Source organism: Podarcis melisellensis, assembly GCF_964234715.1.
Source record: "Podarcis melisellensis genome assembly, chromosome: 16".
Classification (NCBI taxonomy): Eukaryota; Metazoa; Chordata; class Lepidosauria; order Squamata; family Lacertidae; genus Podarcis; species Podarcis melisellensis.
In genome coordinates, this window is record NC_138533.1 from 32,115,447 (window position 1) to 32,142,718 (window position 27,272).

The window sequence follows — 27,272 nt, forward strand, 5'->3', positions numbered from 1 at the left end:
TATAGATGATAGATAGATGATAGATAGATAGATATAGATGATAGATAGATAGATAGATGATAGATTAGATAGATAGATAGATAGATAGATAGATAGATAGATAGATAGATAGATAGATAGATAGATAGATAGATAGATAGATGATAGATAGATAGAGATAGATGATAGATAGATAGATGATAGATAGATGATAGATATAGAGAGATAGATAGAGATATATATAGAGAGATAGAGATAGAGATAGAGATAGAGAGAGAGAGAGAGAGAGAGAGAGAGAGAGAGAGAGATGATAGAGATAGAGATAGAGATGATAGAGATGGAGATATATGGCAGACTCAGGTAAGGCTGACTCAGATGGCAGCATCAGGGACGTTGCTCAGTGCTCTGTGTCTGTTTTGACAGCACAATCCCTCACCCAGAGGGAAATTCACACACTTGGCTTGCATGGAATTCCTGGCTGCCAATGGTGACTACCAGGAAACTGGTTCAAGACAAGAACAACATGAATGTAATCTTTATAATGGTCCGCGATGACCCATCAATACACCTGCTTTGCACAAAGGCTATGTTCTATCTCCACTGCTGCAGCTGCATGCCTCTGGATGTCTTTTTGTGGGAACCACAAATGGCGAGAGAGCGCTCTTGCACTCAGGCAGGCCCTGTTTGCAAACTTTCCAGAAGTATCTGGTTGGCCACTTAGAGAACACTGTGCTAGGCTAGAGGGGCTTTTGGCAGCCCCCCCCCCCCATGCACAAACAAGGGGGAGCAATGAGCAGGGCTCTTCGTGTTCTGCTATATTTAGTACGATCTACAAACATGTACGCACTGGCATGCTGCCCAGAAGGCAATGTGGCTCCAGGGCTGAAAGGGGTTTCCCCACCTCTGACCTACACAATCTAATGCAGCACTATCCAAATTGCAGAAGCTCACAATTTGTAGCAAATATGAAAGCTAAAGCCACCAGCCACACCACAGAAACTGAAAAAACAGAATCTCAAAATGCCTGCCAGTTTTTTTGTTTCTTTTTTAAAGCACTTCATGCCAAAAGGACAACATGGTTGCCAGGAAGCTCCCCTACAGAGAGCAATTCACTGCTTGAGGGGACACCACTGAAAGGCCCCTCTCTGTTATGGTCACTGACAGGAGCAAGCCAGCAGTAAATCACACTGTTCAAGTTGAAGTTAACACTTTATTAACAAGAACACAATCTGCACAGACTTGGTGGAGTGCCAGGCCTATTGAGAACAGCATCTCATCCCCGCTAGGTCTTACCCCATAGATCAGTTGCCGAGACTCAGAGTCCCTGCCTCCCCACAGTCTTTTAAGTCCCCCTCCAGAGTTTTCCCCAAGCAACCAGAGGCTGTGCCTGAGTGAAACCAACCTCTCATCTGCCCTTCTCATGCCTCTTCTGGTTCTGGGAGACCAGGGGGAGAGGGGATTGTTCCAGCAGGTGGGGGAGGCACCTGTGACTCTTCACCAGCCAGACTCATCTCTGCCTCTTGGCCTCACTCCTCCCCTGCTTCAGCTTCTGCCCTGATCCTGGACTCCTCTCTGCCACAGACTCTCCTGGTGTACTAAGCTCTGTTACCTCTTCAGCTTCTGACGTCTCCTCTTCCCAGTCTTCTCCTTCTGACCACTCATCATCATCCCACCACCAATCTCAGAGCTCTGACCCTTCTTCCTTTGGTGGTTCTCCAGCTGGTTTCTCCCATGATTCCTCTGTGTCCAACCATTCCCTGGCAATCACCTTCCAAACTTTGGAATGATAGATAGGAATGAGAAGATTCTCTCTACACACACACACTTTGTCCAGGTAGGTTAGTATGTCTACTCTGGAAGTACCTCTCCATGTTTTCAGGTAGAGGCAGGTCTTTCCTGTCACTAGTGATCTCATCTGTTTAGCTGGAGATAGACAGATGCCAACAACAACAAGGAATTGAACTTGGGATCTTCTGCATGCAAAGCAGGTGCTATCCACTAAGACAGAGTTTCCTCCCTAGTATAGAAAAAGGAGTCAAGAGAGATGCCTAAAGGGCTAAAGTAGAGGTATTGTACTAATCCGTTGGAGGGTGATGTGAGACCTAGTGAAATCTTTCATTGTGTCTCACTGTGAAGTATTTCTCAAAGCTTCCCAAACTCCTGCATGCTTAAAATTCTGATACCCATTAATTAATTACCGCAGGCAAAAGGATAAATCTTCTGAAATACAGTTTCCTGTTACTGCATATGTTCTTGACTGCAGCGGCAGTGCACCATGGCCCCCAGGGCTCTCAGATGTATTTTTGGTTGGATTTGCTCACAAGATAAATTATTGTTGCTGCTGTTCTGGTATGGAATGCATTGCTCCTTACTTGTTACTTCTGTAAGCAAAAACTGCAGGCATGTACAGATTATTATTTTAAGTTTACAGTCATACCTCGGGTTGAACTTGCATTAGGTTGAGCGCTTTTGGGTTGTGCTCCGCGGCGACCCGGAAGTAACGGAATGCGTTACAGTGGTACCTTGGGTTACATATGCTTCAGGTTACAGACTCCACTAACCCAGAAATAGTGCTTCAGGTTAAGAACTTTGCTTCAGGATGAGAACAGAAATTGTGCTCCGGCGGCCCGGCAGCAGCAGGAGGTCCCATTAGCTAAAGTGGTGCTTCAGGTTAAGAACAGTTTCAGGTTAAGTACGGACCTCCGGAACGAATTAAATACTTAACCCGAGGTACCACTGTACTTCCAGGTTTCGCTGCTCGCGCATGCACAGTCAAAATGACGTCATGCGCATGCGCAGAAGTGGTGAATCGTTACACGCGCAGACGCGGGTTGCGTTCCCTTCTGGATGCAAATGGGGCTCCGGAATGGATCCCGTTTGTATCCAGAGGTACCACTGTATTATCAAAATTAAATATCTTTTAAAAAAATAATTACTGGAAGTTTTAAATGAGAAGGCTTTTTAGGACAAGCCATCAGTATGCACAGAACTATTGTTTTGACTTCCCATTTCATATAAATCATTCCCCTCCCTTCCAATCAATGCAGTCCGTTTCGGAGACTTCTCCAGCACGCTTATCTCAAGTTGCTGCCAAGTGTGACCTCGCCCTGGCCTAGAAAACATGGAGGGAGGGCTGACCAGCTGGTGTCATGAAGCGTCGCCCTGCCCCACTCATATTTCACGCAAGGCATGAAAAGGGCAGGGTAATGGGAATGAAAGCCGCTCATCTGTAGGTCACCAGCTCCTTCGCCCGACATTCTGTTCAGCAGCAGAAGCGTCAACAAGAATTTACTTGAAACGCATGAACTCTGAAAGCTTGCGAGGGCTTCTGGGCTTGACCCAGCACCTTATGGAAAGGCTCAGGGGTGGGGAACCTTTTGCAGACCAAAGGCCACATTCCCTTCTGAGCATTGCAACATGTCCATGGTGGGAAGGGCTGGAGGTAAAAGTTGGTGGAACAGGAAATGCAAATGTTAACCTTGTGTTGTAGGGCTAGTTTTCACCCACATACCTCTCTGTCCTCCATCCAAACAAGCAAGAGGCATGATCAGAGTTCAAGGGCATGTGCCAGCCAGGCGAAAGCACATGGGGTGCAAAGCAAGACTACCAAGGGCATGACCGAGAAGACTGTGGGGGGCAGACACAGAGCTCTGGAGGTTCCCCACCATGGGGAAAGATGCTCCCTTTTGATATGGCTCCTCCTTTCCCTTGCTGCTGGTACCCATTCACCTGAGATACTCCTTACCTGAGAAGAAGCGTCAACTGTTGCATGTTTCTCCCTCTGGAGATGGTGTGGATTGGGCCAAGCCGGAAAGGCAAGTGAATGGGCAGCTGCTACCACATACTTCTCCAAAGCATCTTTAATGGGCAAGGCAACCATTGGGGTTGCGTTTTAACAATGTATGGCAATTACAATTCCTCTTGGAGACTGAGGGGCTCAGTTGCTAACCACTAGGTCTTACTGCACCAGGTTTGCTCAGTTCCAAAATGTCAATTGTCCTGCTTTTTCCAGTTTTCCCTTACACCAGTGGTTCCCAATTAAGCTTTTGAAAATCTTGGTATCTCTATTGTAGTTTTTGTTATGGGAATAGTGCCACGGACCCCCTGGGTGGGTTTCATGGACCACCTGTGGTCTGTAGACCACCAGTTGGCACAATTATCGTGTGCACACAAGAGACAGGGGCAGGTCTTCTGGAAAGGAAGAAAATCCACCTTGCTATTTCCGAGACGCACAAGTCTGTTGTTTATGTTGTTTTATGGCTGGGGAAGAACAAAGGAAGAAGAGCTTGCTTTGCTAAATGTTCTGTTCTCTGACCCACCGAGAGAGACTTTTGGCCTCAGGTGAGAGGCAAGCCTGTGTGCACATCCCTGTCTTGTTTAGACAAGCAAGATCTCCATCACCAGCACTGCAGGAGAAAAAACGCTTATTGTTTTACATGTTTACAAACAGCCCTTTCAGATCTCTGTCCCCTGAGGAGCGTGCATTGTAATAAATTCACAGTTCGCATGATGATGATTTAAACAGCTTTGGAGTGGCATGTTTTTAATGACTTGTTCCAATTTGTCTGCCTCTCCTGCCTGTCAACTCCCCCCGCTGGCAGGAAGCCTGTTCCTGTTGCATAAACATTTATCAGCCAGATGAAGGAGTTGCACTTTTTCGTTGTTTTGCTTTGTGGTTTGGGGAGGGGGGGAGGAGAGGGGGACGACGACAAATGAGCAGCGGTGTCATTTAATCTCAATGCCCAAGCCTGGTCAACACCCAGCCACCAGCGGAAACAGACTCTCACTGCATAAAGCAGGGGCTGCAGCTGAAACAATGCTTTTTTCTCCCTCTCTCATATTGCAAAAACTCAATGAAGCCTCCTCATCCTGGAACTTTCTGAATTAAAAGTACAGTCATACCTCGGACGTCGAACGCCTTGTGACTTGAAACTTTTGGTTCCCAAATGCCACAACCCCGGAAGTTTGCAAATGTTCTTTGGAACCTGAACGTTCAACACTGGTTCTGCAGCTTCTGATTGGCTTCAGGAGCTTCCTGCAACCAACTGGAAGGTGCGCCCTGGTTTCTGAACGTTTTAGATCAAACAGACTTCCAAAATGGAATCCGTTCAACTTCCAAGGTATGACTGTACTTCTTCACACAGCAAAGAGCTAAACTGTGGAGTTGGCTCCCACCAGATATAGCGATGACAACCAACTTGGAAGGCTTTGAAAGAGGATCAGAGAAATTCGCGGAGGAGGAAAAAGCCAACAAGGGCTAATAGCCACAATAGTTCTGTTCTACCTCTCCTGTTGGAAGCAGCATGCCTCTGAATGTCACTCAATGGGAATCACAAGTGGGAGAAGAGTACTCTTGTAATCGGTTCCTTTTTGTGGGCTTCCCATAGGCATCTGGTTGGCCACCGTGAAAATAGGACATTGGACTAGAAGGGCCTTCAGCTTGATCCAGCAGGTTCCTAATGCTGCTTTCCCGTAGTATCTGCCATTGTCTGAAACTCAACTGTCTAAAGCTTTCGTTGACCCAGATGTTGTTTGACTACAACTGTCATCAGCCATTATTTAGAGGTGATGTCACTTGTGATCCTGTAACACCTGGAAGGGCCACAGGCCTGTGTTAGGTACCAGCACTGAAATTGTTGGTACCTGGGATTATTCCAGTATAGCCTAATACTAATCTCCTCTTCAGAGAAATGAAGAGGCTTCTGAAACTGTCAACGCATGGCTGCCGATATACCAGCATTTGCTCTCTGCAAATCCTTAGCTGCATGCAAGTGAGTGATGGCAAGGGAGGGGAGGGTGGAGGATACTTTGCTCCTAATACAGCCTGCCTAGAAAGATGCATTTTAAAGAACCCAGCCAAAACACTTCAATGCAATTCAATCTAAACATTTTCCTAGCATACCCCCCCAGCTCTTCAGAATGTTGTGAATAAAGAAAGGCGCCTAGCATTGCAGATTTTTTATACTCCTCACTAAACATTGTCACTATGCGGTACCAATAAAATGACTAATTGTGCTGCAGTAAACAGAGGATGGAGAGATAAAAGTAATTATAACTTGGCAAACAGGAATCCTCTTTAACTGGGGTTGCTAAAGGAGGGCACCATTGCGAAAGCTCAACTAGTTCTCACACCACCCATAGGGAGCGCCAAATTATCACCATCCATTCCATTTTGACTATCCTTTCATCTACGTAGCTTGTAAATATGGCCCCTCCATTAATACCGGTTTGGCATTACCACTGACCGGGACCTTCCTTGTTTATCCAGACTTCTGCATTTGACATTCCTATGTTGGAGAGGGAACTAATCACTTGCTATCCAGGAAACACGTGGCTGCAATAGCCTTGAGCATCCAACTTACATGCATGGGGGAAGAACAAGAGGTTTCTTGGTATTTTTGGAGCAGCTGCTTAAGAAGCAAGCCAATTTACAGTATAAAATGAAGGCTTGCCTTTTCAGCAAGGTAAGGGCTATGGCAGAACCTTTAGAAAGGTGTACTTTTGTGCATTTTTTAAAAGAAAAATTGGTTTCATTAAAAGTCACTTAAACAAAGATTAGATGTGCATCCTGGGCACCATGGCTATTTTCTACTTATGCTGTCACAGGCAATAGCAATGCTTTTTTTCTAGAAAAAGAGGTGTCAGTACTCACCATTAAGTTGTTACAGTAGGTGCCATACTTTTTAACAACAGCAAAATGAGGTGCCGGTACTGCACACCGTTGAGTACCCCCTGAAAAAAAGCACTGGGCTTTTTAATTATCAGTTGCTGGGAATCACAAGTGGCTTGAGTGCTGTTGGGATAACCTGACAATCTAGTTTCAAGGAGGAGAATTAATCTCCACAAGCCTACAAGGCTGTTCCTCAAGCTTTGGTCAAAGCACTTGACCAGCTACTTATGGAAAAGCTTGCGAAGAAGTGGCCACATCAATGAGAGATGCCTACCACTAAGAGAAACTCTGAAATTGCAGCAATGCGTCATGTGCCCTAAGAACAGAGCTTTGAAGGGAGCTGTTTTGCATGTGGCCATGGCCTCCATATAATGGAAGCTTCCTCTTGGACTGGGGTGTCTACTTGGTGCATGAGTCCAAACACAAGGCATCTTCAAACTGAAATCCTTCTCAGCTCTCTTTTTTGTGGGGACAAGAGGGACTGAGCCCTGGGAGTGTTCAACTACAGGACTTCAGAGGCTGTGCTCAAAACTGTGTTGCATTTTTTAATTGAGTCAACTAGACAGAGCCAGGCATGGCCAAAGTTGGCCCTCCAGCTGTTTTAGGACTACAACACCCATCATCCCTAGCTAACAGGACAAGTGATCAGGGATGATGGGAGCTGTAGTCCCAAAACAGCTGGAGGGCCGAGTTTGGCCATATCTGAGCAAGACCGAGTTCTTGGTTCTAAGCCCTGTTGGGTATGGGGAATATAAAGGTAATAAATAGGGAGCAGGCATTTGTAACTGGAGCAAAAAGCAGCATCTACAGAGAATTGTGCAGCTGAACCTCATCCAGGATGCCTGTACACTATGGATTAGGGAAGGGCAGTAGCTCAGTGGCAGAGCATCTGCTTTGCATGCTGAAGGTCCCAGGTTCAATCCCTGGCATCTCCAGCTAGGCCTGGGAGAGACTCTATCTGAAATCTTGGAGAACTGCTTCATGCCCTTGTAGATAATACTGAACAAGAGAAACCAATGGTCTGAGCTCAGTACAAGAAGGCTCCCTACAGATGGGTCTCTGATCTTGCATCTGTCCCATGTCTGACCGAGTCTCCATTCTTGCAATTAAGAGTTTCAAGATATCTCACAATCTAGCCCAGTCCTTTGCCACTGCAGAAAACCCACTATCACAGCACCCCCCTCCTTCCTTCCCCTTGTACCCCCGCCCAAAGCTTGAGAGAATTCCACAAGAGACAGAAGACGCTTCATCTTTGCTTTCCATCTCAGCTGCCCAGCATTTTCCCCTTCCCTTTAGATTGCACAGCTGCAACGTGGGACTGTAGAGGCCTTTTTGGAGCACCTACAAGATCTTCTCCCCTTTCTGAAATTAGGCTCGGAAGAAGAATTTTATTGTAGCCAGTAGAACAGCTTGCAGGGTGCATTTAGCTGCAGTGCAGGTTGTGACAACGAGAGTTTATCCAGTTTGCAAATGCGCCCACAGTCCCAAGAACGATGGCGACATAGGCTTCTGAGCTGCCTCATTCGCTCCACAAAGCTGTTTTATTCAAACTGAAGTTCTGTGTTGCCTATGCGTATGCTTCCACACCTGCATGTATATACAGCAGGTCACCAGCACCTCCCTCAAAGGGACAACATTTTTAATTAAATGAGCGGCCAGGTGAAACACCTAATGCCAAGCTTAACATATGTTTTAGCTGATAAGCAGTGTTGTGTTGGCAGGGTACGAACGCTGAATTCAGACTTAAGATACTTGTATTTTTTTCACCCTTCTCTTAACAGCAGACTACTAGTAAAGCAGAGAACATACTTCAGATTCCCCACATTGGTACAGTGGTACCTTGGGTTACATACGCTTCAGGTTACAGCTGCTTCAGGTTACAGACTCCGCTAACCCAGAAATAGTACCTCGGGTTAAGAACTTTGCTTCAAGATGAGAACAGAAATCGTGCTCCGGCGGCGCGGCGGCAGCAGGAGGTGCTTCAGCTAAAGTGGTGCTTCAGGTTAAGAATAGTTTCAGGTTAAGAACAGACCTCCAGAACGAATTAAGTACTTAACCTGAGGTACCACTGTACTGCTTTCTGGCAGGCAAGAGGTCCATACCGCTCCTTTCCTAAATTTTGTCCTGACACCAGTCCTTTTCAGGCGTGTTAGGCTGGGATAGCTTTGAGCAGCAGTGGAGTGTTAAAAGCTAGCTCAGGGGTTCAAATGTGGCTCGCTGTCATGCCCCACAACCCCTCTGTCCTGTTTGGAAGCCCAAGAGATATCAAGGTGACCCAGTGAGCTTCATGGCCTAGTGGGGTTTTTGAACCCTGGTCTGCCACACCCTGGCTGGACACTCTAACCACGACACCACCCAGCTCTCAAAGTCAACCCTAGCCAATGCACACACATTAATTAAGCAAGAGCACCTTATTACATTAAACACACACACACACACAAACTCGATGGGCACTATTATTTATCAAGCACACAGGCGACGGCACTGATTGTTAACAAGTCTGATTGATTAGACAGGCAAAATGGGCATCGGTTTCCATTCCCTGGGATTGCCATATGTTTCTTCTTAATCATCGGGAGGAGTGGAGGTGGAGGAAGAGGAGGAGGAGGAGGAGGAAAGGCTCTGTGGTTGTTTTTTCTTGAGTAGCCAAACAGGTGTTGAAGCAAATCCTTAATGCTTTGAGTTTCGCCTCTTTTGAAGCAGATGGGGTGGGTGGATGAGTGGGAAAGGAGAGAGAGATTAGATTCTAGCCTCTCATTTTCTCTGGCCTCAGGTCAAGAGCTCCAAAGAAGACTTAGCTATTAATCGTTAAAATGTTCATTTGATGTGAAAAAGGGACACCCCCTCCCTTAAGACCAAGAAGTGAAATAATGCTTCCCTTCACCAATATCATGTTCCTTTCTCTTTTTGCACACTGAGAAGTGCCAGGGGAGAGTTCTTTTATATTCTTAAGAATATAAAACAAACTTCATCTTAGGCCCCTAAAGGGGGAAAGGCTCAGGGGGTCAGGTTGGAGATAGTGGTGTGGTTCATACGCAATGCTTAACCATGGTTAACACAAACCATAGTTAACACTGAAATGTCTGGCAGAGAACTGCTTAAACTTTGGTTTATTAATTTACCAAATAGTTAAAAGCTCCAGGAAGAACAGATGAGCCTCGAGAGTGGTTTGCATTTTTTGCAGATCTTCAGCTTGGGGGTGAACTACAGCTAAGCCCCCAGGCTCTGCTCCTACTCCTAACCATGGCTTACAGTAATGGGTGAAACAGGCCAGTGTGAGATTCATTTTTTTTAAAATCCCTCAGCTAAGAGTACAATAAAACAAAGATACCACAAAGCCGTCGCCTCGTCACCCAAGAGTCTCAAATCAGGGACCTGTGCCAAAGTATGCAATTCTGAGAACAGGGAGCAAAAATGCAGGTGTTTTAACACGAGAGGGCAAACGCTTTATTGCAGTAACTAGGAAATGCCACCTCCGATAATTACACATTCATCCATTTACAGCAATATGATATGATTGTGGAAGGAGGGGCAGAGAGCTTGTCCAAAGGCTGCTCAGATCAAAAGGGCTCCCTTAGGTTTAAACATGGAAATTAACACTGCTGCGTTAAAATGTTCTAACCCCACTAAGTCAACTTTCATTTCTCTGCAACGTTTTACTGCTTTTGCATGAGCCTGGGCAGTGACCTGTGCTTTCAAGCTAATGCATGTTACCTTCGCAGCTTTAAGCCTCCTCTTTTTAAAGCACCCTTTCTGTTCTTCCCTTCCATACAATTTCCATTAGCCAGATGAGGTAGGAAGCGAGCAGGAAGAGAATGCAAATTATCATCTATGTTACCTCTCTGGCTGAAAGTCTCCTCCGTGACAAGGGGAAGAAGAAGAAGAAGCAGACCCAGTTTTGGGTGCCCAGGTGTCAGAACCTGCAACTTCCAACATTCGGCTTCGTTGGATGGTCCCAAGTTCAAGTATAATGAGAGGTTCAAAGTAATGCACTTGGCACACTCTCCTTGTGTTGAAGTGTCGTTTTCACAGGGAAAACATGTCTTACGAAAACAAGATATAATGCTATTCAGCATCTAGTTTGGCAGTGGGGGGGAGAGAGAACTGGAGCCCCCACAAACTGCAGTGCACTGCAAGTAATTTCTGTTTTTAGCTATGTGATGATTTTAATTTGTTTTGATTTTTTTAAAATAATACTGATCTTAACTGATTTTAATATTTCTCTCTCTCCCCCCACTTTCTCCATGCAATGCATAGTTTCATAACTTTCTAGCATATCACCTCTTATTCGCGTTTTCCTTAAAGAGTCCCAAATGCTGCCTTATACCGAGTGGCAGCACATTGGTCCATCTAGCTCAGTACAGTCTACACTGACTGGCAGCAGCTCTCTGGGGTTTCAGGCAGGGAGCCCTCCCACCCCTACCTGGAGGTGCAAGGTGGTTCTTTTTAATAAGATTCAGAAGCAATACAAACACAAGAAGATTGAAGATTTTATTCTAAACAGCAAGCATTATATACATTACCAAGCAAGGACTTCGATCTGCCACTGAGAAGCCGTCAAGAAGTGGCAAAGGAACACCACCAGGCAGCCTCAGGTTGCAGGACCTTCTGGCCATGAGTTTGTACATGAGTTTCACAGAAGTCCTGCCCAACACCATCTGATTTATAGCTAACTAAGTCTGTTAGCCTACGTGTCTTGCCTGACTAGCTAGTAAAGGTAAAGGTAAAGGGACCCCTGACCATTAGGTCCAGTCATAACTGACTCTGGGGTTGCGGCACTCATCTCGCTTTATTGGCCGAGGGAGCCGGCGTACAGCTTCCGGGTCATGTGGCCAGCATGACTAAGCCGCTTCTGGCGAACCGAAGCAGCACATGGAAACGTCCTTTACCTTCCCACTGGAGCAGTACCTATTTATCTACTTGCACTTTGACGTGCTTTTGAACTGCTAGGTTGGCAGGAGCAGAGACAGAGCAACGGGAGCTCACCCTGTTGTGGGGATTCGAACCGTCGACCTTCTGATCAGCAAGTCTTAGGCTCTGTGATTTAACCCACAGTGCCACTAGCTAGTGCAGATTATTAATTAGCTAGCCCCCTCTTCCAAAACCCCACATTCTTCCAAACAATGTCTAGCACAAAAGAAGGTCAGAAGGTACCCTGCAATTATCACTTATTCCGTCCACCAGATTATACATTAAAGGCCGCTCTCAGCCATCAAAGAGCAGAACAAGAGATAGAGGGGAAGTAAACAGAGGCAGGAAGAGGTAATGGTAAAGGACCCCAGGACGGTTAAGTCCAGTCAAAAGCAATTATGGGGTTGTGGAACTCAGATTTCAGGCCGAGGGAGCCGGCGTTTGTTCACAGACAGCTTTCCGGGTCATGTGGCAGCATGGCTAAACTGCTTCTGGAGCAACAGGACACTGTGACGGAAACCAGAGCACACAGAAATGCCGTTTGCCTTCCCACTGCAGCGGTACCTATTTATCTACTTGAACTGGTGTGCTTTTGAACTGCTAGGTTGGCAGGAGCTGGAATAGAGCAATGGGAGCTCATTCCGTAACCAGGATTTGAACCACCGACCTTCCAATCAGCAAGCCCAAGAGGCTCAGTGGTTTAGAACCACAGTGCCAACCGCGTCCCTGGCAGGAAGAAATGACCATATCAGATCACTAAACTCCTCAAAATACAATTGTCTTCCAGATAGATTGCCCCTACAGTGAGGGACTGAACCTGAAGCCTTCTGCAATTCAAAGGCAGGTGTTCTACACCACTGAGATACAGCCCCATCAAACATGAGATATGACTCTTACTGTGATAGCTCCCTGAGATATATTTGCAAGCTGGAAAAAAAAGGAGCAGCCAGACAGATGAGTGGCAGGTGCCAATCCTACCTAGAATAAAACAGAACTGACTGGTGTGAGGCTTAAATGCCTTTCCCAACAACTGCTTATTTCAAGGTTTTGTCTCCTCCGCTTCTCATGGGTTTTTCTTTTGCCTCCATCACCACAGATTGCTCAGCAATTCTCAGCTCCCCAACCCCCCTTAAGTACCTGGAGACAAGAGGTAGCTGGGAGCAGGCAAGTGGAAGTTACAGCTTGACAAGAACCAAGAAATGCAACTGCTGTTATACCAAAAAGAAGTAGTAGTTTGCAAGGCAGAAGGTGAGAATAAAACCTTGGCTTTTTTTTTTAAGGCAAGAGTTTCTGATTCTGGTAAAAAGCAGTCTCTTAATATGCCTGTGTGCCAGTTTTTTTCCTCTCCTCTCTCTCTCTCACTCTCCCCACCCCCCAATTGAAGTAGTCAGGGAAAAGCGTTTTATTTTTAGAAAGGCAACGTGCTCCTTTTGTCCGCTTCAGCAGACACCGCTGCATCACAGTAAGGCGATCCCATTGCAGCCGCAACGTGAACCGCATAGTCAAACACAGGAAGTTCCTAGGCAATGTGAAAAAGCATTTACTGTGCTGTGAAGCCCTGACATGATGGTTATACATGTCAGGTTTCTAAAAAAGAAATTAAGAGGTGGGAGGAAAACACCAGGTACACTGTCATATAATGGGCCTGCAGTTTCCATGTCAGAAGGGTAACTAAAACCCGCTTTGCAGGTAGAGAACAGGTGAGGCTATACCTGCCATGCCCAAAGTAAACCATACCTCAAGGCTAATAAATGCTTTGTGGGATTAGCTTTCATGAACAGCACCCTGCTACCTTGGCTGTATTAATGATTTTCCTCTTTTTAAATATTGTCACAATGGTTCTACATGTATTTGGATTGATGCATGGTTTAAGTTCGTTTGTTTTCACTTGGACAGTGCATTTTAACAGTGTCTTGCATCCATGTTATTTGTACATCGCTCAGAGAGCTTTTCAATCAAGCGGTTTATAAATCTAATAAACAAACAAGATGTTTTGTGCAGTTTCCCATGTAGCAACAAACTCTGCGGGACATTCTCAGTATCGTATTCCTGTGGCCAAAAGGGTGATCTCTCTCTCACTCTTCAGCTGTTTGCTACTGCAATGGAATCCCTGGCACAGGCTGCTAAAAGCTACCTCACTTCCCAAGAGCGAAAGGTGAGGACTCTTCCAGGGACCTGGCTGGGACCAGATGCAAACGGGCTCTTCCCCTCCTGGAACTGCCTGCATTCCACCACCACAGTATATAATATACATACACAGAAAGGACAGTCTCTTGGCAGAGGATGTGGTCCTTTGTGTTAAGAATACTAATGCTCCCAGTCATGATGAATGATGAATGATTTAGCTCCATATGGCACAACTTCTGCCTATGAACTTAATGTCATGAAAGACAAAAGCAGGGATGTGAGTATTCTCTCTCTCTCTCTCTCTCTCTCTCTCTCTCTCTCTCTCACACACACACACACACACACACACACACACACACACACACACAGTGTCCATGGTCTCGTTCCCAGGTATCCTGTTGTTCGTTTTGCTTTCTTTTTCTTAAACCAAGATCCTTGCTATAACTGCAACTGCGAAGATGTGCATGGGTGACACCCCCACCCCACCCAAGTTCCTGAGCAGGGGATGGGCCGGGCTTTTGTGTGCCCCCCCCCTTGCCTTGTCTGAGGCCAGCATATGAGATTGGCTGCAAACCAGAAATTAATTGCAGGAGGGTTGGACAAACACACACACATGCACTCCAAAAGTTGTATGGAAATGCCATTACGTGAAGGCCTTGCTTCAGTTCTTGCCGTTTACACAGCGAACAGATGCCCTTTCAGAACATGCTCCCTGGGTTGTGGGTGGGTGTAAAGACCCTTTGCAGCACAAGGTGTGTAGTTTTTCATATGGGCGCTTTCATTCAACACACACTGGTTTGTGAACTGCTGTTGTCCCAGGGATGTCTGTGCCATCTTGGGTTGGGGCATGTTAAAACCAGCCTCCAGGCAGTGAGCTTCCCACCACAGGGAGTTTGAGCACAATGTCCCCTTTCCTTGTTATGCCTCCTAGTCTCCATCTACCCTCCTCCCAAGAATATTGTGTCTCTCTCCATTTTCCACCAAACACGCAGGCTGCTAAGCTGGCAGCAATCATACCCGAGAGCAGGTCAGAACTCAAGAGCGGCACAGCCTCATCAAATCAGACTCGCTGACAAAGGAAACAGTGTCTTGGGCTTCCTACAAAATGTAGGCTAAAATACCACCCATTTGCTTTCCGACCCATGCACTAAAAGATGATTTCCGCTGGCTAATTCTTCTGCTAAAACCCCCACAGGCCAGCTCTAATCCTTTTAAATAGCTTTGAGATTTCTGCTCATCTCTCCCAAATCTAGCGATCAAACGAACGAGCGTGAATGAGGAAAAGGAAAGAGGGACTCCCTTTAATTTGTATTTGAAGGCGGTGCGTGGAATGCAGAGGCAATGTATGGGGGGAGAGACTGAAGCTGGGCCTTTAGCAGGTAGGAATGCAGTTGTGCACCATCTCTACATCAGTCTGACAGCTATATTGTTAAAACACATGGAGACATCATGGAAACATAGGAAGATGCCTTCTAACAACTCAAACTCTTGGGTCTATCTGGCTCAGAAGTTCTCCAGGTTTTCACATTGGGGGCTAGGGTCTCTCCCAGCCCCACCTGGAGATGCCAGGGATTGAACCTGCGGCCTTCTGCATGCAAAACAGATGTTGTACCACTGTTGTGTGGCCCCTCCACAGTCACAAGTACTAATAGTAGGTGGAGTAGGCTGGACTCTGGTTCAATAATCCAGAACCCACCACCCAGAGAAGAGCAGATGATGGAGCTGCAACTAACAGTCCCTTCATCAAGCGTCTGGTCAGGAATGGGCATGCAGAGCGAAGTCCGAGTCACCAGAACATCCTTTCTTTCTTGAATTCATTTTGTAGGCAGTGGGTGCCTGATCAGGCATGTACATGGTCACAGAGGCAACAAATCAATTATCATTCTCTACAACAAAATGGTGCTTATTTCCAAGGCAATGTGTTTAGCATCAGGGTAGCAGAAGCAAACCCAACATTATTCTTGCTTTCATGATGCTTCTATGATTTGAGAGAAAGCTGTGCGTGCACACATATTATCATTACTAATAATTATTGTTTTTAATACAGGCTTGGCAAACTATTGTTGTTGTCGTTTTTGCTTTAACATGAGAGATGCAGACACAGTTTTAGAGCATGGCATAGCAGGGGGAAGAGAAATGTTCTGTGTGCTTCTCAGCTAAAGTAATACATACTCCAAAGGAGTGTGTTTCTGCGTAATCATTATGTCTAGGGTCTAAAAGGACCCAGCTGGGCCACTTGCTAATAGTCACCGATACACCTATACACCATAGGTTTTGCCTAATCTGCTTAAAACAGACGCCTAACTGGAAAATTTGCACAAGTAACTCAGAATCGTATTCTTACAATTATGGGCAAATAAAACTTTCCAGTCAAAGGAGCCTTAGTCCTACAAGCTCCCTGATGCTCGCTTCCCTTTCCTTCTTAGAGAGGTGTTGGCTAGCCAATAAAACTGCATCAGCCACACACACAAAAATCATACTGAATCAACTCTTTGTAATTCAGTACGCAACCCCAAATAATCTCCGGCTCTGCTAATATGTAGGCCTGGTTTGCATGTCACGTTAAGCCAAACCATGGTTTAGCAGGTGCATGCTATGTGTATGTGGACTCTTGGAAAAGAGATTCTGGCCTCTTTGTGCCATCCCAGCTGTTCTGCTGCTCTGTTAAACTAGGCCAAGTCATGGTGTTTGGCACATCATCCAAACCTGAGCTTGTGTCTTAGTCCTCCTGTAGGAGAAACTCTAGTTGCAGTTTGTAGTTTGCCCACAGAGAGCTAAACCACGAGCTCAGGTTTGGACAAGGCATGACATGGCTTGGCTTAGTGCAGCTCAGCATGGGAGGAGTACAATCTCCTGTTCCAGAGTCTGCAAGTTCATGCTAAGGCAGGGGTTGGCAAACTACAGTCCACAGGCCAGATTTGGCCCAATTGCCTTCTGGATCCGGCCCGTGAACGGTTCTGCAATTGCTGCTTGGATCGGTGTGATCGCCTTTTTCCAAAAAAAATTGGGCGCCATTTTTTTTGCGATTTCCCCCCAGGACTACATCGCCTAGCATGCTGTGAGGTTGCTCAGACTTCTGTGATGCTGGCCAATCTGAAGCCTTAGCAACCTCAGGCCTCCTCTCCATAGGCTGGTTTGACGTGAGCCGGTGGTCAATGGCGACCCTTCCCAAGACTCGCTGCTCCAATTGGGGCGAGGCGCAGGGCAAGGGCGCCTTGTTGACATCTTGCTCCAGGTAGGGAGGAGAAGCGAAGGGGAGGGAAGAAGCTGGAGCAGAGAGCCTGCAAGGAGGAAGGAGGAGGAAGAGAAAGAGGAGGACTCTTCTGTGCTGCTCAGCGATGACACATTAGCACCACTGTCATGGACACCCCAGGGTAGAGGCCCTTCCTGGTGAGATGGCTGCAGCCCCTCCACGCAAGCCAAGATCCAGCACCGATGGGGCGCCCTCTCCCCAGCCCAGCCCAGCCCAGCCCAGCCCACTCCATCTGAATGCGGTGAGTGGAGGTATCTCAGCCGCTCTGTCTCTGAGGGAAGGAGGGAGGGAAGGCATAGGCGCGTGCACATGCGTCCGACCCGCCACAAATTCTGAGGGACAGTGAACTGCCCTGCCCCCCGCAGAAAAAGTTTGCTGACCCCTGTGCTACAGTATTATGTGCAGACCAGGCCAATGACTGCAGTTTTCTCTTAATTTCTGTTCTCTACCTTGACCAGGGACCTCCCTGTTTTGCTTAAGGAGTAGGGCGGATTTTTATGTTTTAAAATAATGGGGGAAGGGGAAGTTGTTGCTTCTTTATGCCCAAATCCTAGGTGTGTAACCTGTAGCATGTGTCAGGGACTGATTCAGCCTGCAACCTACCATCTTGGAACAGTGTCTAAAAACTGACCCTATCGCTACGACATTCAGCCTAACTGGTGCCTTTTTCTGTTCAAACCCCCCCCCCCGTCTTTCCCCCTCTCTTCTTTGCTTAATAAACTCAAGACCCTGCCACTATTTTGTGATGTTTTTGTTTTCCCTGGTAAAGGTACTGTACCAAACACTGCTTGGCAATGCTAATAAATAAAAAAGTTTTTTGAAATTGGTGGTTCAAAATGGCGCCATTTTGAAATGTTCTGTCCGCCATATTGATTCAAATTGACATCAGGAGCTATCATGCACAATTCATTATAAGATGTCCAAATGCTTAGAGAACAAACAAATCAACAACTTCCCAAAGTATATACATTGGTACCTCTGGTTACGAACTTAATTCGTTCCAGAGGTCCGTTCTTAACCTGAGGAACCACTTTAGCAAATGGGGCCTCCCACTGCTGCCACACACGATTTCTGTTCTCATCCTGGCACAAAGTTCTTAACCCGAGGTACAGTGGTACCTTGGGTTACATAAGCTTCAGGTTACAGACTCCACTAACCCAGAAATAGTACCTCGGGTTAAGAACTTTGCTTCAGGATGAGAACAGAAATTGCACGGCGGCAGTGTGGCAGCAGAGGGAGGCCCCATTAGCTAAAGTTAGGTTAAGTCAGGTTAAGAACAGTTTCAGGTTAAGAACGGACCTCCAGAACAAATTAAGTTCTTAACCCAAGGTACCACTGTACTACTTCTGGGTTAGCAGGTGGTAACCCGAGGTGTTTGTAACCCAAGGTACCACTGTATTAGATTGCCCAGCTGTGAAATTTAGAGCTGTTGCTGGTTGTTTTCTTAATAGAGCAACATGGCTACCCCCTTTTTGTGTGTGTGTGTGTGTTTATGTGTGTGTTTTAATGCAGCGTGTGTAACTTGGGCTTTTTACAAGCTGTGCACGTTCCTTTCGTAGCAGCCATCAGGCATTCCAGCAGAATAAAAAAGAGAAAACTATTAGCAGCAGCATCCCAAGTGGTGATCAGCCAATTAGTTTTAATAGTTATGCTTTTAAAAGTTATCAAAACCAAGGCATTAATAGCAGGAGATCTTTTTTTATTTATTTTTTTGTAAAATGGTTAGGAAATGGGGGCCCTCTACTTTCTGCAAACAGATGCTAGCAACCCTGATGTGAATCATTCTGTTAAATATATCATTAGCCAAACGAAGTTCTGTTAATCACACACGGCACACCCGTCATCCTCTGCCAAACCCCGGTGACCAAAACATCCTAATTTTAGGTATCTCAGTTTGGCTCACAAGTAGGCAGAAATGGGGTTTTGTAAGATTTTCAGCCCCCAGCACTGGTTATCCTGACCTAAGAGAGCTTTGCTGGTTGGGCAACAAAAATTGTAGATAAGTATCCTATCTAATTTATGTAGCTAATAGATGTACTTTTTTGCTGTTTATATGTTCATATTACAGTGGTAACTCGGGTTACAGACGCTTCAGGTTACATACGCTTCAGGTTACAGACTCCGCTAACCCAGAAATACTGCTTCAGGTTAAGAACTTTGCTTCAGGATGAGAACAGAAATCGTGCTCCAGCGGCGCAGCAGCAGCAGGAGGCCCCGTTAGCTAAAGTGGTGCTTCACGTTAAGAACAGTTTCAGGCTAAGAACAGACCTCCAAAACAAATTAAGTACTTAACCCGAGGTACCACTGTATATGGAAATATTAAAGCATGCTAATTTTCATGTGTGGTTTAAAAATAACCATTAAAAAAAATAAATCCAAGCGATGGAATGTATTCATGAGATAGAGAGAGAGAGAGAGAGAGAGAGAGAGAGAGAGAGAGAGAGAGAGAGAGAGTCTATAACACCACAAACATGAAAGAGACACTAACTGGTTCATCTACCACTTCGACCATAGATTGTTTTAACCTGGTTTTAAAGTTGTATTTTAAGTCACTGTTTAAATAATAATGATGACCTTACCCCAAAAGGGAAGGTTTGAGAGATGATCACATAGCAAAGAAAGATTCCTAATAAAATTCTTATCTGCCTCCTTATTATCCCAACCTGCTGGGTTCCAAGAAAGAATGTTAAGACCTTTCTACATGTTTTCTAGTCATTTACTGTACCTTAGAGGGGAGCGGAAGGTATCATAATTTGCTTTTCTATAATTACCTAGAGTCCTTGGGCTTATCTTGAGCATTTGTTAACAGATAATCCCTTTGATCTCTGGAAAGTAGATTGCTAGCAGGGTAGGAGTTTGAGGCCTCTAACCTGGAGATGTCTCTTCCAATACCTGCATTCAGGCCAATATACAGTAATTGATATTCCTTTCTTGTCTATTGGAATGTATCTGGATATTATTTGGATAGGTGACAAAGGCAGGAGTCTTATAGCTGAAGAACTTTCTGCTCCTTTCCAGACTGTGATTCCTTTTCTCTAGTAAGTACAGGTTATTTGGACCACCTTTTAATTTGAAAAACAGCTCCCTGTCAGCGAACATATGAATTAGAGACCAAAATTTATCCCATACATCAGGATCCTGAAAGGTTAGTTCTCTAGCCAAAATTAGACAGGTATTTACAATGTAAACCATTTCCTAAACCCAGGGAAACCCCTACAATGGACTGAATTCCTGCTTGCAGTTCAGATTCTGTTTTAATTATTCTGCTGGGTTTTTTCACTGGTCAGTTATGAATGACCACCCCCCTCATTCACAAGCTTTCAAAGTATGTTTATTAAGCCATCATTCGCTGCCTTTTCCTCCCATCTGTGCTATAGGGCAGGAAATGTGGAGAGCTGCCCTGAAGCCTTCAGAGTTCCATCGAAAGACGCCAGCTTGTACAAATTAGATTAGGTGACAGACCCAGATCATTTCCTTGGAATGTAGCAAGTGGATTATTAGCATACTCATCCCCTATCAGTAGCCTTGTATCTGAAGGAGTAAAGAGATGAATGGAAAAGGACTCCTCCAAGTCCATCTCATGAACATTCATACTGGCGTAAAAGAATGTTTCTGAGTTCAAGTTCCAATCTTGATGGGTGTAATTTAATTGTTTGGTTGCTGAATTTGATAGGGACTTGGTGAACTCAGACCTATCTCCATCTCTGATGTACCTTCAAACCATCAATAAACTCAGTTTCTGCATGGGAGGGTCTCAACCTACGGGCTACAGTTAGAATTCCTGTCTCCACTAACCAAACCAGTGTAGCAATTTTGGCATTCAAAGCCAAAACTTCCTTTTCTAATGTGTCAATTCTACTAAACATACCCTCTGCTGTTTGTTTAAACAGGAGACACTGGTCATGTAAAAGTCCCCATATTGAGGAACTTTCAGTCTCTGCTGTCTTTTATGTCAAGATGCTCAATGTACATGGATGACACTTTGTTATATGGATTAAGCTGGGGTTGCCTGGGAGCATATACCATATTTTTCGCTCTATAAGACACACCTAGTTTTTGGAGGAGGAAAACAAGAAAAAAAATATTCTGAATCTCAGAAGCCAGAACAAAAAGAGGGATCACTGCGCAGCGAAAGCAGCGATCCCTCTTGCTGTTCTGGCTCCTGGGATAGCTGCGCAGGCTGCATTCGCTTCATAAGACGCACACACAATTCCCCTTACTTTTTAGGAGGGAAAAAGTGAGTCTTAGAGAGCAAAAAATACGGTAGATCACTTCCTAGCAAGTCCAGATCAACTGACCAGGTAGCTAAGCTTTCATTAAAGGAGCATGTAGCAAAACCTCTTAGTTGGGATAAGGCATCTCCAGGGCTGTCCATGTAAGACATTATCAACTTTATCTTCCCACAACTGCTTTGCCAATACCAGCGTCTTCCTTGATGTGTCACAATAGTCCAACACAGATTTCTGGACTAAATCTGGCAAAGGAGTTCTGGGCGCTTTATCTGAAGTACTGTAGGCCTGTGCTTATGTAATAACCATGTGAAAACTGTGGAGTACCCTTCAGTCAAGATGGACGTCTAAACATTTCTCATCAGCAGCTGAGCCAAAACAGCTGCCCCCCTATCGCCTGTCCTCCATTTAAAATATGTGGTTTTTTAAGCCCACGCAGAAGTAATACAGATAAAAACAGATATGTTCCTTGCTTGCATGTGGCAATTATCATTAGCTGCTGGTCCAACTGGCTTTAAAACCATTCAAGATAAAATAAATTAAAACAAGGACAGACCGCAGAGCTCAAGGACAAGCAGCCTTACTCGTTACCATCTCCATCTGAAAAAAGCTGGTTTGAGAGATGCCAGCACCCTGAATAAACAGTGGATTGCCTTTATCAAGGGCAGCCAACATGATGCCCATTAACAGCAGGGACAATGATCAGAGATGATGGGAGCTGTAGTCTAGCAAGCTCTGGAGAGCACCATGTAGGGCATCCCTAGCCTATATCAATGCAAAAATCTACAAAAAAGCAAATACAACACGCTGGCTAATAACTTTTGGTGAATATATAATGATGTATATATCATACAACACATCTCACAAAATATACTGCAAGTAGTTATATAGAGTAGTTACAGTGGTACCTCAGGTTACAGACGCTTCAGGTTACAGACACTTCAGGTTACAGACTCCGCTAACCCAGAAACAGTACCTCAGGTTAAGAACTTTGCTTCAGGATGAGAACAGAAATCGCACGGCGGCGGCAGAACAGCAGTGGGAGGCCCCATTAGCTAAAGTGGTACCTCAGGTTAAGAACAGTTTCAGGTTAAGAACGGACCTCCAGAACGAATTAAGTTCTTAACCCGAGGTACCACTGTATATAGATTAGAGTATATGCAGAGTATATACTGTCCTTTTGAGGCTTCTGAGAGACGTCTTCCTTTGAGACTTTTGTGAGACGTCTTCCTTTGAGAGACGGCTTGGCGTTCCTCGCTATTCATTGATTTGATTGGTTCTTTGTTTGACTCTGATATATATAACTACTTGTAGTTACTTGTATATTTTGTGAGATGTGTTGTATGATATATACATCATTTTGAAGTGGCTTATTTGTATATTTTGAATGACATTACAACCAATTATATATTCACTAACAGTTATTAGCCAGCATGTTGAATTTGCATCTTTGTAGATTGTTACATTTTGCAACACAGGGGTTTGTGTTTGTTCAGATTACAGTGGACGCTCGGGTTGCGAACGTGATCCGTGCGGGATGCACGTTCACAACCCGCAGCGGCGCATCTGCGCATGCGCGACCTCTGAAACCTGGAAGTAACCCTTTCTGGTACTTCCAGGTTTCGGAGCGTCCGTAACCTGAAAAAATGCAACCTGAAGCATCTTTAACCGGAGGTAAAGGTCTTAAAGGTACCCCTGCCCATACGGGCCAGTCGTGTCCGACTCTAGGGTTGTGCGCCCATGTCACTTAAGAGGCCGGGGGCCAGCGCTGTCCAGAGACACTTCCAGGTCACGTGGCCAGCGTGACGAAGCTGCTCTGGCGAGCCAGCACCAGCGGAACACACGGAAACGCCGTTTACCTTCCTGCTATAAAGCGGTACCTATTTATCTACTTGCACTTAGGGGTGCTTTTAAACTGCTAGGTGGGCAGGAGCTGGGACCGAAAGACGGGAGCTCACCCCGCCGTGGGGATTTGAACCGCCGACCATACGATCAGCAAGTCCTAGGCACTGAGGTTTTACCCACAGCGTCACCTGTGTCCCCTAACCAGAGGTATGGCTGTATTAAATCAATGCAAGGCCTGTATCAGTGCATCCCTTCTCAATTATTACAGTCTTGTGCAACACGGATCCTAGTTGCTGGTGTTTCTTTGTTAAAGAGAAAAGCTCAGTTGCTAGAAAATGTTTTTTTTTCCCCAAGGAATGAATGACAAGTGAGACCGCATAGTTCTTGCTGGGTACAGGATGGTCCTGTGTTCTTTGGGTGCAAAAACGCATGTAGCACAAACTACATATATGTACATACCACTCCAAGTGCTTTCTTAACTTCCTCGCTCTCCCCTTCCTGCCCCCCTCCCCAAAATGCTATTGCAAATTGACACCAGCTGCACTTCATGGCTTTTTGCCTGGTTGCTTTTCTCAGACCCTCTACCAGATCATTTTCCCAAGGAAGGGGAAAAACGATAAAGCAAAGCAGCAGCGCCACTTGGCATATGGACAACCTCCCACATCGGGGGAAGCAAATGTGCCACAAGGTTCTGCTCCCAAGAACAAAAGGCCACTTCTAAGTGGGGGAAACTTTGTTGAGGACCCCAGCAGAGGAAACCACCAGCTTAAAAGGACATAGCTCAGCAGTAGAGCACCTGTGTTCCATCCCTGGCATTCTCCAGGGAATGCACACCATCTGAAATGCTGGAGAGCTGCTGCCAGTCCGTGCAGAGAACACTGAACTAGGCAGACTAATGGCCTCACTCAAGAGACAAAAAAAGCTTGAAAATCTCTCGCTGCCGTTTACAAGAAACTACAGTGGTTTTCATGGCAAACATCTGAATGATTTTGCTTCATTTCTGTTGCTAATGCCTTATCGTTTCAACTTTTGTTCCCTACTTTGAACCCTGGAGAAGTGTCTCACGAGTAAGTAACTTTTTTACTTGGTGTTTTCTGGTGAGCATCACTATACACAATGTTTGAGATTTTTAAGTGCCATTATTAGTAGCACGACAATTGAATTTATGACTCCACCTTTCTGTAAAAGTACAAAAGGCATCTTACACAAAATCCAAAATGAATTTTTGGATTTGACTCTGATAAATTAAAATGCTTTTGGAATCCTTAAATATTTCTACCCCTCTGAAAGACTTCAGGGAGAGGCAGAAGCTAAATGCACGAGTTGGCCAACAGAGTATTTATTTTAAATTGTGTAGGGTGCCACTGGGGAGTTCTGATTACCGTATTTTTCGCTCTATAGGACGCACTTTTCCCCCTCCAAAAATGAAGGGGAAATGTGTGTGCGTCCTATGGAGCGAATGCAGGCTCCCTGGCTTCAGCGATAGCAAGGCAAAGCCTCCGAAGCCTGCGCTAAAGAGGCTTCGCGTTGCTTCCGCTGAAGCCAGGAGAGTCTGCTCTTTGAGGCTGGCGGTGGGGAAAGCAGCGCTTCCCCCATCGCCAGCCCCAGAGGATGGGGGGCAGCAGGAAGGCGCGCGATGCCTTCCCGCTACTCTCCAACCCGGCTTTGAGGCTGGCGGGGGGGGGGGGGAAAGCAGCGCTTCCCCCATCGCCAGCCCCAGAGGATGGGGGGCAGCAGGAAGGCGCGCAACGCCTTCCCGCTGCTCTCCAACCCGGCTTTGAGGCTGGCGGGGGGGAAAGCAGCGCTTCCCCCATCGCCAGCCCCAGAGGATGGGGGGCAGCAGGAAGGCGCGCGACGCCTTCCCGCTACTCTCCAACCCGGCTTTGAGGCTGGCGGGGGGGAAAGCAGCGCTTCCCCCATCGCCAGCCCCAGAGGATGGGGGGCAGCAGGAAGGCGCGCGACGCCTTCCCGCTACTCTCCAACCCGGCTTTGAGGCTGGCGGGGGGGAAAGCAGCGCTTCCCCCATCGCCAGCCCCAGAGGATGGGGGGCAGCAGGAAGGCGCGCGACGCCTTCCCGCTACTCTCCAACCCGGCTTTGAGGCTGGCGGGGGGGAAAGCAGCGCTTCCCCCATCGCCAGCCCCAGAGGATGGGGGCAGCAGGAAGGCGCGCGACGCCTTCCCGCTACTCTCCAACCCTCCTGTGGGCTTTTGCGGGAGATGGGGGAATTCCCCCACCTCGCAGAAAAGCCTGCAAGAGCCGCGCAGCCTTTAAAGAGCGCGCAGCTCTTGGGGGCTTTTCCCCAAGGAGGGAGAAGGGACTGACTGGCCGAGTCAGTCCCTTCTCCCTCCTGCGGGCTTTTGCAGGAGATGGGGGAATTCCCCCACCTCCCGCAAAAGCAGGCAAAAGCCGTGCGCTCTTTAAAGGGGCTGCACGGCTTTGCTGGCTTTTCCAGGAGGTGGGGGAATTCCCCCACCTCGCAGAAAAGCCTGCAAGAGCCGCGCAGCCTTTAAAGAGCGCACAGCTCTTTGCGGCTTTTGCCCAAGGAGGGAGAAGGGACTGACTGGCCGTTTCAGTCCCTTCTCCCTCCTGGTCGAAAAGCCTGCAGGAGTCAAGCGGGGCTCCTGTGGGCTTTTGCGGGAGGTGGGGGAATTCCGCCACCTCCCGCAAAAGCAGGGAGAAGGTCTTGGAGTAGCGCACAGGCTGCGTGCAACCTGTCCACTGCTCCCAGAGCTGCGGGGGGGGGGGATCATATTTTTTCCTTGATTTCCCCCCCTGAAAACTAGGTGCGTCCTATGGTCCGGTGCGTCCAATCGTGCGAAAAATACGGTAAATACCACCACTTACAGGCAGTATACTGGATGGCAACCTCTAGTGGAGTCAACTTGAGGAGTGACAGTTCCTTTGGGATAAGAAAATCAAAAGCCTTTTCGGTGAAATGTTTATGAAACACAGACGAGGCTTTTCGCAGCAGAAAAGTGAATGAGGGTTGACATGCATGTAAGTTGCCTGCCTTCCCTGTATGAATTGTTTGTGACACGCTAAGGGATAAAAAAATGGCTTAGGGAATATTTCAGTTACATAGCTGTATTTGCTCTCTTTTTGGGTGGGTGGGGGTTCACGCAACACTTTTTTTTTTTTTTTTGCAAGAATGAATATTCTTCCAGATCAGTTACTGTGTCTCTTGTAAAGTGATGGAGTTTGCAGGGGGGGAAAGAACAGGATAATTTTTCAAGTGTTAGCAAGGAAGCGCATTGTGCCAAATGTGAAGAGTTACTCCAACCACAATGAAAACAGAGAGGGCCTAATATAGATTAGATTAGACCACTGCTAGGAGCTCCCAGCCTCTGTGGTTACTTGCCCAGAAATTTAGCTGGTGTTTACTTTGAGAAAACTGAAACTGGGAGCAGCTAGAGCAAAATGCCTGGTTGGCTGATTAAAGTTAAGTATCCTTTCCTTCCTGCCGATGCCTGTAGAAGCCCACGGTGTATTGATCTAAGCCTTCAGATGAAGTTTAGACAGAGCTCCCCACCACTTATCAATGCTGGTGGGAAGCAGGGAAACAAAACCACCAGGTTTCACACTGGTCTTCCAATAATTTGGTTGTTATTCTTTAAAATGCATGCCAAAAATCATAGGAAAGGGATGGGGGCCGTGCTAGAGAGAGCTACTGCTTGTATTTTAAGAGATCAGCATGAGGCTTTTCTTACAATTGCTGCACGACAGAGTTTATCGCCTTCATGGCAATACTTGGGAAAACTCTTGTAGCACAATGCTAGGCAGGTCTACTCAGATTTAACACCAACGAAGTCTAATGGGACTTGCTGGCAGGCAAGTGTATTTAGCACTGCTATACAGTATGTTTCGAGCCACAGGGAAGCCAAAAGTATGGGTTCACACCCTTTCAATTTTTAGTCATGAATCTTTGCCCTTTAAAGCTCTCACCTGATCTTTTCAGACTGGGGGTAGGGAAAAGATAGATTAGGATCTCAAGGAAGATCCCTGCATGATTTGCAGCAGGTCAGCAAGAGTTTTAAAAATAGCAACAAAAGAGGCTATCTCCCTTCTGAATTAGAGACCTGGAATCTCTGATCTGCAGTAACTCAACTCTAGTCTGAATATTAGAATCTCCGATCTGTTAAAAAAAGAAGTCAAATGTAGATTTGTATTGGATTAAGTAGGTCATCTCAGTACTTCGCTCAAAACGTACAGGAGCTAAGGGGCTCCATCTCCTGAGCCACCACTTCACGTCTGGCCCTG

At 46.2% G+C, this 27,272-nt stretch overlaps 1 protein-coding gene and 1 long non-coding RNA gene across 9 annotated transcripts in view; one reads left to right on the top strand and one right to left on the bottom strand.

Moving 5' to 3' along the window:
* Nucleotides 1–27,272, bottom strand: part of FBRSL1 (fibrosin like 1) — a 790,252-nt gene that overhangs the window by 685,276 nt on the left and 77,704 nt on the right. The window lies entirely within an intron of this gene.
* Nucleotides 17,148–20,687, top strand: LOC309359651. 2 transcript variants are annotated; one of them, XR_014163895.1, is made up of 3 exons: nt 17,148–17,181; nt 19,959–20,085; nt 20,318–20,687. It is a non-coding gene; the product is annotated as an uncharacterized lncRNA (long non-coding RNA). The 2 variants fall into 2 exon arrangements; XR_014163896.1 differs by lacking the exon at nt 17,148–17,181 and having other exon boundaries at nt 19,401–20,085.